At 50.1% G+C, this 13572-nt stretch overlaps 1 long non-coding RNA gene across 1 annotated transcript; it reads left to right on the forward strand.

Moving 5' to 3' along the window:
- Nucleotides 1-12429: 12429 nt before the first annotated feature.
- LOC139835374 (uncharacterized) lies at nt 12430-13011 on the forward strand. Its single transcript, XR_011751176.1, has 3 exons — nt 12430-12626; nt 12728-12797; nt 12904-13011. It is a non-coding gene; the product is annotated as an uncharacterized lncRNA (long non-coding RNA).
- The last annotated feature ends 561 nt before the right edge of the window (nt 13012-13572 follow it).

Here is a 13572-nt window from a genome sequence, read left to right on the forward strand (position 1 = left end):
GCGCTGCTTTTCGTAACCATCAATGACTGGCCTGCTCTTGGTAACATTTCAGGACAGTCAAACAAGGGATACAATGCATGCACGCACTGTTTACATGAGCTCGAAGGTGATTATTTGGAAAAATGTAAGAAGGTCGTGTACCTGGGGCATCGTCGATTTCTTAGGCTTACCCATCCCGTAAGAAAGAAAGGCAAGCATTACAACGGTGAGGCTGATCACCGGAGGAAGCCTCTCCATCGTGATGGTGTTGATATATTTGGTATGGTCAAGGATCTAGATGTAATATTTGGAAAGGGTCCTGGCGGACGGTCTGTTCCGAATGACGATGCCGGACACGCGCCCATGTGGAAGAAGAAATCTATATTTTGGGATCTACCCTATTGGGAAGTCTTAGAGGTCCGCTCTTCAATCGATGTGATGCACGTGACGAAGAATCTTTGCGTGAACCTGCTAGGCTTTCTGGGCGTGTACGGGAAGACAAAAGATACACCAGAAGCACAGGAGGACCAGCAACGTAGGAAAGACCACAAAAAACTGCATGAGAGAGTTAAAGGACGTCATTACTCCAGCTACGCCCTTACAAAAGCAGAGAAGGAAATATTTTTTGAATGTCTGAGCAGTATCAAGGTCCCGTCTGGCTTCTCCCCCAATATAAAGGGAATAATAAATATGGAGAAGAAAACATTCCAGAACCTGAAGTCTCATGACTGTCACGTGATAATGACACAGTTGCTTCCGATTGCATTGAGAGGGCTTCTACCGGAAAATGTTCGACTGCCCATTGTGAAGCTATGTGCATTCCTCAATGCAATTTCTCAGAAGGTAATAAATCCAGAAATTCTACCGAGGTTGCAGAATGATGTGGTCCAATGTCTCGTTAGTTTTGAGCTGGTGTTCCCACCATCCTTCTTCAATATTATGACACATCTCCTCGTTCACCTGGTCGATGAGATTTGCATTCTCGGTCCTGTGTTTCTATACAATATGTTCCCCTTCGAGAGGTTCATGGGAGTCTTAAAGAAATATGTTCATAACCGTGCTAGGCCAGAAGGAAGCATCTCCAAGGGCTATGGAACAGAGGAGGTCATTGAATTCTGTGTTGACTTTATTCCTGACCTTAAGCCGATTGGTGTTCCTGAATCGCGGCATGAAGGGAGACTAAGTGGAAAAGGCACGCTAGGAAGGAAATCAATGATATGTAGGGACATGATTTCTTTGACTCAAGCACACTACACAGTTCTACAAAGTTCCACCTTGGTGGCTCCGTATATCGGTGACCACAAGAACTTTCTACGCTCCCAGAACCCGGGGCAGTCGAACGATTGGATTAGACGTGAACACATGTCGACTTTCGGCGGTTGGTTGCAAAAACATCTCCTGAATAACAAAGATATTGAAGATCAGTTGTACTTGCTGGCCCAGACACCATCTTCGATTGTAGTGACTTTCCAAGGGTACGAGATAAATGGGAATACATTTTACACGATCGCCCAAGATAAAAAGAGCACCAACCAAAACAGTGGTGTCCGGTTTGATGCAATAATGAATGAAGGCCCAAATGACACATATTATGGTTACATAGAGGATATATGGGAACTTGACTATGGACCTTCTTTTAAGGTCCCTTTGTTTAGGTGCAAATGGGTCAACAAAACAGGAGGCGGGGTTCAGGTAGACAAGTTGTATGGAATGACAACAGTGGATCTCAACAATCTTGGGTATAGAGACGAACCATTCGTCCTAGCCAAGGATGTGGCCCAGGTTTTCTATGTGAAGGATATGTCTACCAAACCAAGAAAAAGGAAACATAAGGAAACAAATACATCAAACGATGAGCCAAAGCGCCACATAGTTCTTTCTGGAAAAAGAAACATCGTGGGAGTGGAGGACAAGACAGACATGTCAGAAGATTATAATCAGTTTGATGAAATTCCACCCTTCAGAGTGAACATTGATCCAAGCATCAAGTTAAATGATGAAGATGCTCCATGGTTACGGCCGAAGAAGATTAATTAAATGATGAAGATGCTCCATCATCAAGTTAATTGAAGAATGTTCATGGCACAAATGAGTATCTCAACATGGCAATCAATTTCCCATTTATTTTTGTGTAATCATGTAACTGTATGTAAGATATTAAAAGTGGAGATGCGCCACGGGAGATTTCCCAACCCTTTCCCCAACACTGTTAGATGAGATGTAGTCGTTCAGGGGCTTGCAGGAAAAAATTCCAAGGCGCAGTTTCTGAAGATGCCATAGGGCGTGTGCACCAACGACATCTTCGAGAAACTGCGCCACGGGAGATTTCCCAACCCTTTCCCCAACACTGTTAGATGAGATGTAGTCGTTTAGGGGCTTGCAGGGAAAAATTCCAAGGCGCAGTTTCTGAAGATGCCGTAGGGCGTGTGCACCAACGACATCTTCGAGAAACTGCGCCACGGGAGATTTCCCAACCCTTTCCCAACACTGTTAGATGAGATGTAGTCGTTTAGGGGCTTGCAGGGAAAAATTCCGAGGAGGAGCTTCCGAAGATGTCGTAGGGCGTGTGCACCAACGACATCTTCGAGAAGCTGCGCCACGGGAGATTTCCCAACCCTTCCCTTCATCCATGGGAATGAAACTCTGCTTGGCTTGTTGATCTGCTTGGCAAGGCATATCGATGCTCCTTTTATAGGCACGGCACCTCTTCTACTTTGTCTTGTTCCTTCGACAGGGCGTCGTGCGCTACATGCTTTATCTCATCGAGCAGTGCGTCCACCCATGCGTTCTTATCCTGCCGACATCTTTAGTCCCGGTTGTACCCACCAGCCGGGACTAAAGGTTACCCACACGTCCTTATCCCACCGACAGTTTTGTTAGATGACACAAAAAAGGATCTTTAGTCCCGGTTGTACCCACCAGCCGGGACTAAAGGTTACCCACACGTCCTTATCCACCGACAGTTTTTGGCGCCACTGCGTTCCCGCCTATTTTTCTTCCCGCGCTTTCCACTGCTTCCCGCCTCCGTCCTCCCGCCATTTTTTCACTATATATATGTTGGCTTGGCCTCCATTTACATATCACATCTAGACTCATATCTGCAAACCTCATCACCAGGTCACATGGCTTCCATCGTATCTCTAACCCTCCGGGAGGCGGAGGCGCTTTGCGCGTCGAACTACCCCTGCCCGCCGGGCTACCGCGTCCCTATCAGCTGGTTGCTGAGCGTCGGAGGCGTACCGGTCCCTCCTGTCCCTCTAGGTGTGGCGCGCGAGATGGCCATCACGAACCACTACTACTTCGAGCTCACGCCAGAGCAGCGGAGGAATCCCCAGTGGCATCCCGACTACAGCCCGACTTGGGAAAGCTTCTTCATCAATCGGCGTGAGAGGGCGCTCGCCAGGCACGAGGAGGGTGGCCCGCCTCCTTCGAACTTCAACGAGGCCGGCCGTCGGCTGTGGTGGCGCGACCGGACTCTCCAGGGCGTCATGGCCCACCGTGGCCCCCGCCGCGCTACCCTCGGTCCCAGCCCACGCGTGCTCTCCCGCCGAGGTTTGACTACCGCGACCCCGATGCCCGGCCGACGATGATGACGGCGACTACGACGACTACAGTGGCGAGTACTATAGGGCTAGGCACAAGTATGACTGAATGACTCGAACAGTCGAATCTAGCCATGTATCTTAATTAATTTTCAGTTGAGCTAGGCACGAGTACTATAGGGCTAGGCACGAGTACTATCTGGCCATGTATCTTAATTAATTTTCAGTTGAGTTCTGTACTTTAATTCCACATGTAATCTGGCGGGAAACTTTTCTCATCATCAGCGTCTGCCACAACGACTTTATTGAAAATACAATTAAAATAGATAAACAACTAGTCTAGTCGATCTACTCGTCGTCGGAGGTTGTCTCGGTCCAAATGTCGTCCCACCGAGGGTCGTTGTCGGCCCAAGTTGTATTCGGGTTGTCGAGCTCGAACACGGCGACGGCCCGACGGTGGCGCCTGTTGGACCTGCGTTGTGCCCGGAGGTCAGCGAAGAACGCGGCGGTGTTGTCGACGTCGTTGGGGAACTGCGCCCTCCACTGGCGCATCAACTCCTCGTCGTGCTCGGCGATTGCGATCTGGCGCTGCACCTGGCGGTGGCGGCGACGGTCCTCGTCGTCGACGAGGCACGGCGTCGGCGCGAGGAACTCCGCCTCCTCTAGCGATTCGACGTCTGGGAAGTTCATGTCGCACCGTGGCCGCCGAAATCTCCATGCGGCCGCGTCGTAAGCGCGCGCCGCCAGCTCCGGGGTGTTGTACGTGCCGTGGGTGAGCCGGAAGCCACCGGCGCGCATCTCGGCGTAGAACCTACCGTTCGGACGCGCTCGGACGCCACGGAAGCCGGACGAGCCGCGACGGCGCGGAGGCATCCCGGCGACGAATGAACGGAGGCGACGGCGACGTGTGGTTCCGCGCGCACGCGGCGCTTTATAGCACAGCGACGCGGCAAGTTTGGCGACGGTGGCGCGGGAAGCGGCGGGCGTGGCACGTGGAAGCGGCGGCGACAGGTGGCGCGGGGAAGCGGCGGGGCGTGGCACGTGGAAGCGGGATCTACACGTCGCACGGCGGTGGCGGCGGGGCGAGGCACGTGGAAGCGGCGGCGACACGTGGCACGGGGAAGGGACACGTGTGGCGGTGGCGGTGGTGGGCAGTACATGGCGGTGGCGGTGGTGGGCAGTACACGGCGGTGGCCCGTACATGGCGGTGACGGTGGTGGCCAGGCGGTGGCGGTGGCGACGGTGGCCTGTACATGGCGGTGGCGGTGGTGGGCAGTACACGGCGGTGGCCCGTACATGGCGGTGACGGTGGTGGCCAGGCGGTGGCGGTGGCGACGGTGGCCTGTACATGGCGGTGGCGGTGGTGGGCAGTACACGGCTGTGGCCCGAACATGGCGGTGACGGTGGTGGCCAGGCGGTGGCGGTGGCGACGGTGGCCAGTACACGGCGGTGGCGACGGTGGCCAGTACACGGCGGTGGCGACGGTGGCCAGTACACGGCGGTGGCGACGGTGGCCTGTACATGGCGGTGGCGGTGGTGGGCTGTACACGGCAGTGGCCCGTACATGGCGGTGACGGTGGTGGCCAGGCGGTGGCGGTGGCGACGGTGGCCAGTACACGGCGGTGGCGACGGTGGCCTGTACATGCATGGCGGTGGCGGCGGTGGACACGTGTGGCAGTGCGGTGGCTTTTTTCATTTGAAATAAGGCGGGAATGAAACTTTTTTAAAAAAGTGGCCTTTGGACCCGGTTTGTATTACAAACCGGGACTAAAGGCCTTTTTTGCGCGCGCAGCGAAAACGCAGCAAAAATGGCCTTTAGTCCCGGTTTCTATTACCAACCGGGACCAAAGGGGGGCCTTTGGTCCCGGTTTGTAATACGAACCGGGACCAAAGGTCCTTCCCCTATAACTGCTGCCGCATCGTCTCCGCGGAGATCAATCCCGCGGAGACGACGCAAACCACGCCATCAGGCTGCCCAATTTCCGCGCGCCATCGCCGCTGCCGCCGCCCTCCCGTGCGCCATTGCCGCCGCCGCCACCCGCGCCGTCCGCACCATCCCCGCCCTCCTCTCTCTCCCCCGCGCGCGCACGTCGGCCGCCTCCGCCACTCCTCGATCGCCGTCCGCCGCCACTCTCGCCGTCCGCCGCCACCGCGCCGCCTCCGCCGCGCCCGCCTCCGCCTCTCCTCGCCGTCCGCCGCCATCGCCACCGCCGACCCCGCCGCCACCGCGCCTCTCCCTCCGCCGGTAAGCCTCCTCCGGCGAATTTTTTTTTTCATTTGTTAGATTATAGTGTAGTTAGTTTTAGTGAAAATTTAGTTAAAATTAGTGTGTTAGTAAAATTAGTTAGTGTGTTAGTAAAATTAGTGTGTTAGTAAAATTAGTTAATGTGTTAGTGTGTTAGTAAAATTAGTTAGTGTGTTAGTAAAATTAGTTAGTGTGCTAGTAAAATTAGTGTTAGTAAAATTAGTTAGAGAAAAGTTAGAAAATTAGTTAGTTAGTGTTAGTAAAATTAGTTAGAAAAAAGTTAGTAAAATTAGTTAGAAAAAAGTTAGAAAAGTTACAAAATAGATTCATTTGTGTCGGCGCCGCCCCCCGCGCGCGCCGACGACTTAGACCGTGGCGGTGCCGAGTCCGTAGCGATGCCGCCGCGACATAGACTTAGGGTCGCGAAATAGAGAAAGAGCGAGCGAGGAGGAGCGCCGAGTCCGTGGCGGTGCCGGTACTGCCGACGCCCCCAAAACAGGGTCATTCAATTCCCGCTACCGCTCCCGCTGTCGTTCCCGACCCCCGATCCGGATCGATCGATCCGGGGTCGTGGAACGCGGCGTTAGTACAAAAGTAGTGAAGTTTTTTATTTAGCACAATATCATATTTTTTATTTATATTAGTACATATATGATTTGTTTTCGTAGCTACGATGCCGCGACAGCCGCCGCGCCGTTGTCTGACTCTTCTAGAGGAGATGGAGCAGATGGGGAGGTCCGGGAAGGGGCTCCGCCTCGGGGTGGCACTGGGAGGTCTTAGCTTCCGGGTCGCGCACCTTGGTGCGGAATCCGGGTCCCGTTGTCGACCCGGATATTCTTTGGTGGAGGTCTTATGGGCCACGGTCGTTTCAGAGGGAGCCGGCCCCGCTGGAGGAGGTAGCTCAGTGCATTGAAGCGGAGGACCAGCACGTTCGCCGTTACATGTACACGTTAGACAACATGTATAGGACCGGATGGAGCGTTATGCGGGGATCTCATGTTAGCTATGCTCCCGTTGTTGTTCCGTGGCTTTGGGGTACACCCAGCGCGGCTCGGGACCCGGGTCGGCGCCCTCTAGGACCCGGTGCTGCGCGGTTGAGTGGTTGTAGTAGTGATTGATATGTATTAGGGTTAAATAAACATGAACCCGATCTATGTATGCATGTAATCTGCAGATTCGCTTTCAGCACTATATTATCGATCCTTAGTTAAGAACTACATATGTAACTCCATTTTCAGTTTTCTGCATTATCCTTAATTTGATCATATGATGGTTCCTATGTATAGCTTGCAGGTCGTTGTAGAAAGCATGGACAGAGATGAAATTCAAGAAAATTTCATGGAGGAACTCATAGCAAACGGTACTCTGGATGATCGCGACGACGACGTTATTCCAGATGATGGCGGTGACGATGTCACCGCAACTTATTTGAATGACTCCGGTGAGGGAGCGGAGAATATTGAGGAAGAAGATCCTAGTGGCGCCGGTGAGGAACAAGATCATCATAATGGCTCCCGAACTGTAGTTATCACCGAGGTATATAAATTAATTAAGCCGCTGTTGATCGACTAGATGCATTAACTAATTAAATTGTACTGACTATGAATTATTTCTTTTTTAGCCCTCCGGATCGAGCACTTCTTCTGTAAAGTCGAGGAAGCGAGGCCCGGCCAAAAAGTTGGATGACGGTGTTAGGCACGACATCACCCACATCGAAAAGGATGGTAAACCGATTGCTCCAGAGAAAGGTGCAAAGGCATTTATAGCTCAATGCGGAGTGCTTGTTAGGGACCACGTCCTGATCACCGTTCGAGAATGGCACAAGCCGAAGGGACTAGTGCTGTCTGCAGAGGAAGAAGCTCAAGGTCTTTATATCGATAATGTAGCCAAAAACAGCATTATGAACAAGCTCATGTCACATTTCAACATAGTACCCGAAGAGGGGGGTGATGCTGAAAAGGCCAAGATGGAGCAGGCCCTCCGCGAGTTTGGCAAGAAGAAGATGGCCGAACTATTCAAGCACCACAAGAAAAGATTGCGCCGCCTTATCAAGGTAAAGAAGACTCCGGACAGTGAGAAGGTAAAAAATCACTGGGACGAATTCGTGAAGTACAGCACGGAGTCAGAAGAATTTAAGAGAAGGTCGGAAATAAATAAGGCAAATGCTGCGTTGAAGCTATATCACCAAATTCTGGGTCCAGGGTGGATACGGGGCTAACCGTCCTAAGTGGCGAGGCAGTGAGGCGGAACCGACCGATAAAGGGATCAGATTAGGGACACACGGTTGGATCGAACGGTGCAAGGAGTGGTTCTACGGGATTGGGGGAACGTTGGATCCAGAAACAGGGAAGTGCATCTATAAGAAAGCTCATCTGAAGGTTCCCATTGATGCCCTGGAAAGAGCACATAGGGACGTGGAGGCGGGGTTGTTCCAGCCCGAAAGAGAGAACGATGAGCTGACACGCGCCCTTGGGAACAAAGAACACGCCGGACGAACACGAGGCACAGAAGGCTCCGTTCCGTGGAAGTATGGCTTTCCTGCGGAAAGGAAGAGATTTCCTGATAAAAGCCATGAGAGGAGGAAGGCAAGGGAAACAGACAGCCTGGCTAACTTAGAGGAGGGTATGAGCACCATGAAAGCCCAATTAACCATGGTAACCCAAGTACTTACATCTCAGATGGCTCAGGGGCAGGCTGTAGATCCTGCATTGCTCAATGCCCTCGCCCCGCTGCAATCTCAACCACACCGGAAAAGCAGCGTGGCTTCCTCTCAGCAGGTGGATAATGATGATGATGATGACCAGGTGGTCGAGCCTCCTCGCTACCCCCCCGTGGATGATCTCACTGAGAGCCGTCCTTGTGAGCTGCATGTTAAAGTTTTCAACCTATCCTTCAAGGCGGCGGTCGGCATCCTCTTACCTACAAGGTCTTACCATTGCCGTCCGGTCCAAGACGACTTTGCTGTTGTGATGGTGGATGAAGTGTTGAGAGATTATGAGGGGTTGGTGCTTGAGCACCCTGCAGGTGAAGATGGGGAAATCAAAGAACTGGGAGAAGCCCGTAGAACCACCGTGCAATGGCGGAAGGAGAACATTGTGTTTCCAGGTGAGAAGCCAACAAGCAGGCCACCTCCGCCTCCTCCGCCACCTGTGCAGTCTCGTCCGCGTGATGATTCTCCTCTGCGCGATGATGATTCCCCTATCCATGACCAGTCTCCTCCGCGTGAAAATACTCCGCCGCCTCCTCCTCCTAGTCAGGAGACTCCGCCGCTGAAAGTGCATGGAGCCCCCATGTGTGGTTTTGGTAATTAATGAAAATCCCTATGGACTAATGTTTGCATTGAGTTATATTTGTAGGTGCTGTCCATAGGCAATTCTTGAACCATATGTTGGCTTCAAGGTTGAAATAAGAAGAAACTGATGAAGGATATCAAGTGTCAAGTATGTCATGAAGATGAAGATGAAGTGAGCCCTCAAGTTACTTCAAGACATCAACATGATGAAGAATGAAGAAATGATGTGCAAGTTCAAGATGAGCCATCTCGAAGAGATCCTTTGCTTGAGTCTTGCCATCCATATGGTGATCATGGATATGTGAAGATGCGCCGAAGAAGAAGCTCTCCCATGGTGGATCATGGGGGAGCAATCCACATGGTAGTCATGGTTATGTGAAGATGCGCCGAAGAAGAAGCTCTCCCATGGTGGATTATGGGGGAGCAATCCACAAGACTTCGTCAAGCAAGCACAAGCAAGAAAGGCATTCCATCTTGTTGAGGTCAAGATCGTCGTCATCGAGCTCAAGTGGAATGCGCAAGTATAAGGTTTGCTCTTGATAGGGTTTCTTTCTCACCGGTCTCATAGTGTAGTTGGAGACCGGTTTATAGTTTAGTTGCCGTACTATCAAGAGGGCTCTCGAGTGAGTAACTCGATCGTATCGTTCGGAGAGAGCTCAAACCTTTGCATCCTTGCATCATCTTTCTTGGTTGTTATTTGGACCTTATCCATGTGATGTTTTAGAGCTTGTGCTTATTCTCATGACAAGCTCTAGTTCATCGAAAACGGATTTCGCATAGATCACTTGTTGCGTTTTCGAGTTTGGTTCATCATCTTACTTGGTTTTATTTGGATATTATCCATGTGATGTTTTAGAGCTTGTGCTTATTCTCATGACAAGCTCTAGTTCATTGAGAATGGTTTTTCCATGGGCAACTTGTTGCATTTTCAAGATTGGAGGTTTTACCGGTATGTCTTTTTGAGATAGGTCAAACCTTTCATCATTTGTTTCTATCCTCCTTTGCTGGACTATGATGTTTCTATGCATATTGTTGTAGAGCTCGTTGTTGTGATTTCAACGAGCCCAAGATCATCGAAATCGGAGTCCGGATGCAAAAGTTATGCCCGTTTTAGTTTTGGTGTTTCTGCAGTTTGCTTAGGCCGGATATTTTGGAAATATCCGGGCCGGATTATCCCCCCGAAATCGGCTAAGGACCTGAGGAATTGCTGCTCAGTATAGGGGCCGGATTTTTGGCCGGATTTTGTCCAGGTTTTGTCCCTGAGGCCGGATAATCCGGCCCCCGGATAATCCGGCCCTTACTTAGGCCGGATTATCCGGTCCTGGTTTTGCCCAAACGGCTCGATTTTCTTGGGGGGTATAAATACCCCCCTTCTTCCTCCTTGGGCTGTAGCTTCTCTCACTCTCTCTCTCCTCCATTGTTGAACTAGAGAAGCTTGCACTATCTCTCAATCCCTCCATGATTCTTGCCCCCATTTGAGGGAAAAGAGAGAGGAGATCTAGATCTACATTTCTACCAATCAAATCCATCTCTTTGTGAGTGGAACTCTCTAGATCTTGATCTTGGTGTTCTTTGTGAATTCCTTTGTTCTTCCTCTCTTATTCCCCCAATAGCTTTTGTAGCTTTGTTGGAATTTGAGAGAGAAGGACTTGAGCATCTTTGTGGTGTTCTTGCCATTGCATTTGGTGCATCGGTTTGAGTTCTCCACGGTGATTCGTGGAGGTGAAAGCAAGGAAGTTGTTACTATTGGGTTCTTGGAACCCTAGACGGATTCTAGGCCTTTGTGGCGGTTTGTTGGGAGCCTCCAATTAAGTTGTGGATGTGTGCCCCAATCTTTGTGTAAGGTCCGGTTTCCGCCTCGAAGGAAATCCCTTAGTGGAACCGTGACCTAGGCCTTTGTGGCGAGGGTCACCGGAGATTTAGGTGAGGCGCCTTCGTGGCGTTCGGTGTGTGGTGTGAGTACCGCATCTTGGGGTGAGGCCTTTGTGGCGTTGGTGTGCATCGAGCAACCACACCTCAAGGTGAGCCTCTTGTGGCGTTCGGGAGCACTAAGCAACCGCACCTCTCCACCGGAGATTAGCACTCGCAAGAGTGTGAACTCCGGGATAAATCATCGTCTCCCGCGTGCCTCGGTTATCTCTATACCCGAGCTTTTTACTTATGCACTTTACCTTGTGATAGCCATCGTGCTTGAAGTTATATATATCTTGCTATCACATACTTGCTTGTATTGCTTAGCATAAGTTGTTGGTGCACATAGGTGAACCATTGCTTAGAATAAGTTGTTGGTGCACATAGGTGAACAATAGTATATAGGCTTTGGGCTTGACAAAGTAAACGCTAGTTTTATTCCGCATTTGTTAAGCCCATCTCGTAAAAGTTTTAAATCGCCTATTCACCCCCCCCTCTAGGCGACATCCGTGTCCTTTCAGCCGCCTCCACCTAAGCAAAAGAGGAAGCGGTCCGCGGCACCTCCTACAGCTCCGAAGAGATCATCAACTCCAATGAGGGCACAGACTCCAGAGTTGTTACCACATGAGCAGACTGAAGAGCAAAAGGCGTTTCTTGCGCCGAGGAAGATGTTTATTCCACCGCAGACAGTGAAGCACTTTGCCGAGACGAGAATGAAGAGACCTGAGCTGAGAGCTGATTATGACCGCTCTCTTGGACAGTCCTCTAAAGCGAGCAAAGAAGCAAAAAAAGTCGCCCAGCTTGGACAGCAGGACATTCAGGCCGTACCCCACTTCATCGTGGAGCCCTATCATGATCCAGAGACGGCATCGATGATCGAACGGGCGGCTAGAGCTCAGGGAGCATCAGTTGAGTACGAAGATTACTATCCAACGGCTCAAGTGGTAAACAAGTATAGATACGGATCTGATCTCGTCAAACCTGGCGAGCTTGCGCGTCTAGGGACTCAGATGCGAAGGTTGCATGAATGGTACATGAAAGCCTGTCGAAGAGGTGATGCCTACCTCACGGTGTATCTTAGAGATGAGCATTACTTCCGGGGGAAAGACGAGATAAACCTTGAGTTAGAAGAACTGTTTCAGTTATTCAATCAAGACGCCCTCGACAAAGCTGTCATCAGTTGCTACTGCCTGTAAGTGATTTATTTGTGTAATTAAGTTTGTAGCTCATTCATTTGCACTAACAATTATCCTCATTATATTCTTTGTGTACGCTATACATTTAATTATGCAGAATGAAGAAGCTGGAATACAAAAGAGGCAAGCTCCTACCGCTGGGGTTCATAGACCCAAACACAGTTCATGAAGTTACGGTTCGAAACTTCGCCAAGGACACAGAGGACAACATCGTAATGTTTTTAGAGAAGCAAGCAGACAAAGATGATATATTCTTTCCCTACAACTTCAAGTGAGTGTTATATATAACATACATTATGCTTGTGCACCTTCCACTTTATTCTCGTAATCATTGAGCTATGCTTGTGCAGATTCCACTTTATTCTCCTAATCATTGATCTTCACCTTGGAGTCGTAAAAGTCATGGACTCGAAACGTAAAGAATATGCGGAATGGGCGGACATGGCTGCCATCCTCCAGAGGTAGTTTCAATCAATTTCGTATTGGCATCTTCATCTGCTCTAATTCGAAGATATCATCAACTAATCAATTACTCATTTACTCATTATTTTTTGCCGGGCAGGGCTTGGAAACGGTTCATCAATACTGTTCCGGGTAAATGGAAACCGGAGCTTACATTTGAAGATTACCCTGTAAGTAGTACTATATATATAGCTATGTTCGTGAAACTTTATATATGATATTTACTTTCAATACGATGCTTGATTATTAGTTTGATCGAACTATTTTTTCGTAAAGTGTATGAGGCAGGAACAAGGGAATAACTTATGTGGATACTACGTCTGCACCTTCATGCGTGACATGGCCTGTCCCAAGGGTGGGGATGCCCGTATACACCACACTCGTGTACGATAACAAAATTTCACAATTAATCTTAATTAGTACCATCTATTGTATTGAGTTCCATTCATATATTGATCTCCTTTTTTAAATATAGATGACACGCCTGCGGGACACTCTCATAACGGAGGATCAAATAAAAGCAATTTAAGAGAAAATCGCGGGATTCTTTATTACCGAGGCCCTTACCCCAGGTGGAGAGCACTATCGGCAGATCGTGACGGGGGAGGATATTCGTCGAGGAGATGTTGTATTGTAAATATGCATGCATTACGTGTACTGTTGACGATGTCGTGTACTGTTGACGATGTCTATATATATTCATGACGATTTTTTGTGGTTTCTTGAATGATATATATGCATTGCTGAAACTCTGCCGCGGCAGAGAAACGCCCTGTTTCTCTGCCGCGGCAGAGAAACGCTGGTACAGCCTAAATCTGTGCCGCGGCAGAGAAATAGCAATTCTCTGCCGCGGCAGAGAAACCTAGGCCCAGTTCGTACCACGAACCGGGACCAAAGGCCTTCCACCGCGAGCTCCCTGGCCGCACCACGTGTCGAGGCCTTTAG

The sequence above is a fragment of the Lolium perenne genome, chromosome 2, assembly GCF_019359855.2.
Source record: "Lolium perenne isolate Kyuss_39 chromosome 2, Kyuss_2.0, whole genome shotgun sequence".
In the NCBI taxonomy this organism is placed as follows: domain Eukaryota; kingdom Viridiplantae; phylum Streptophyta; class Magnoliopsida; order Poales; family Poaceae; genus Lolium; species Lolium perenne.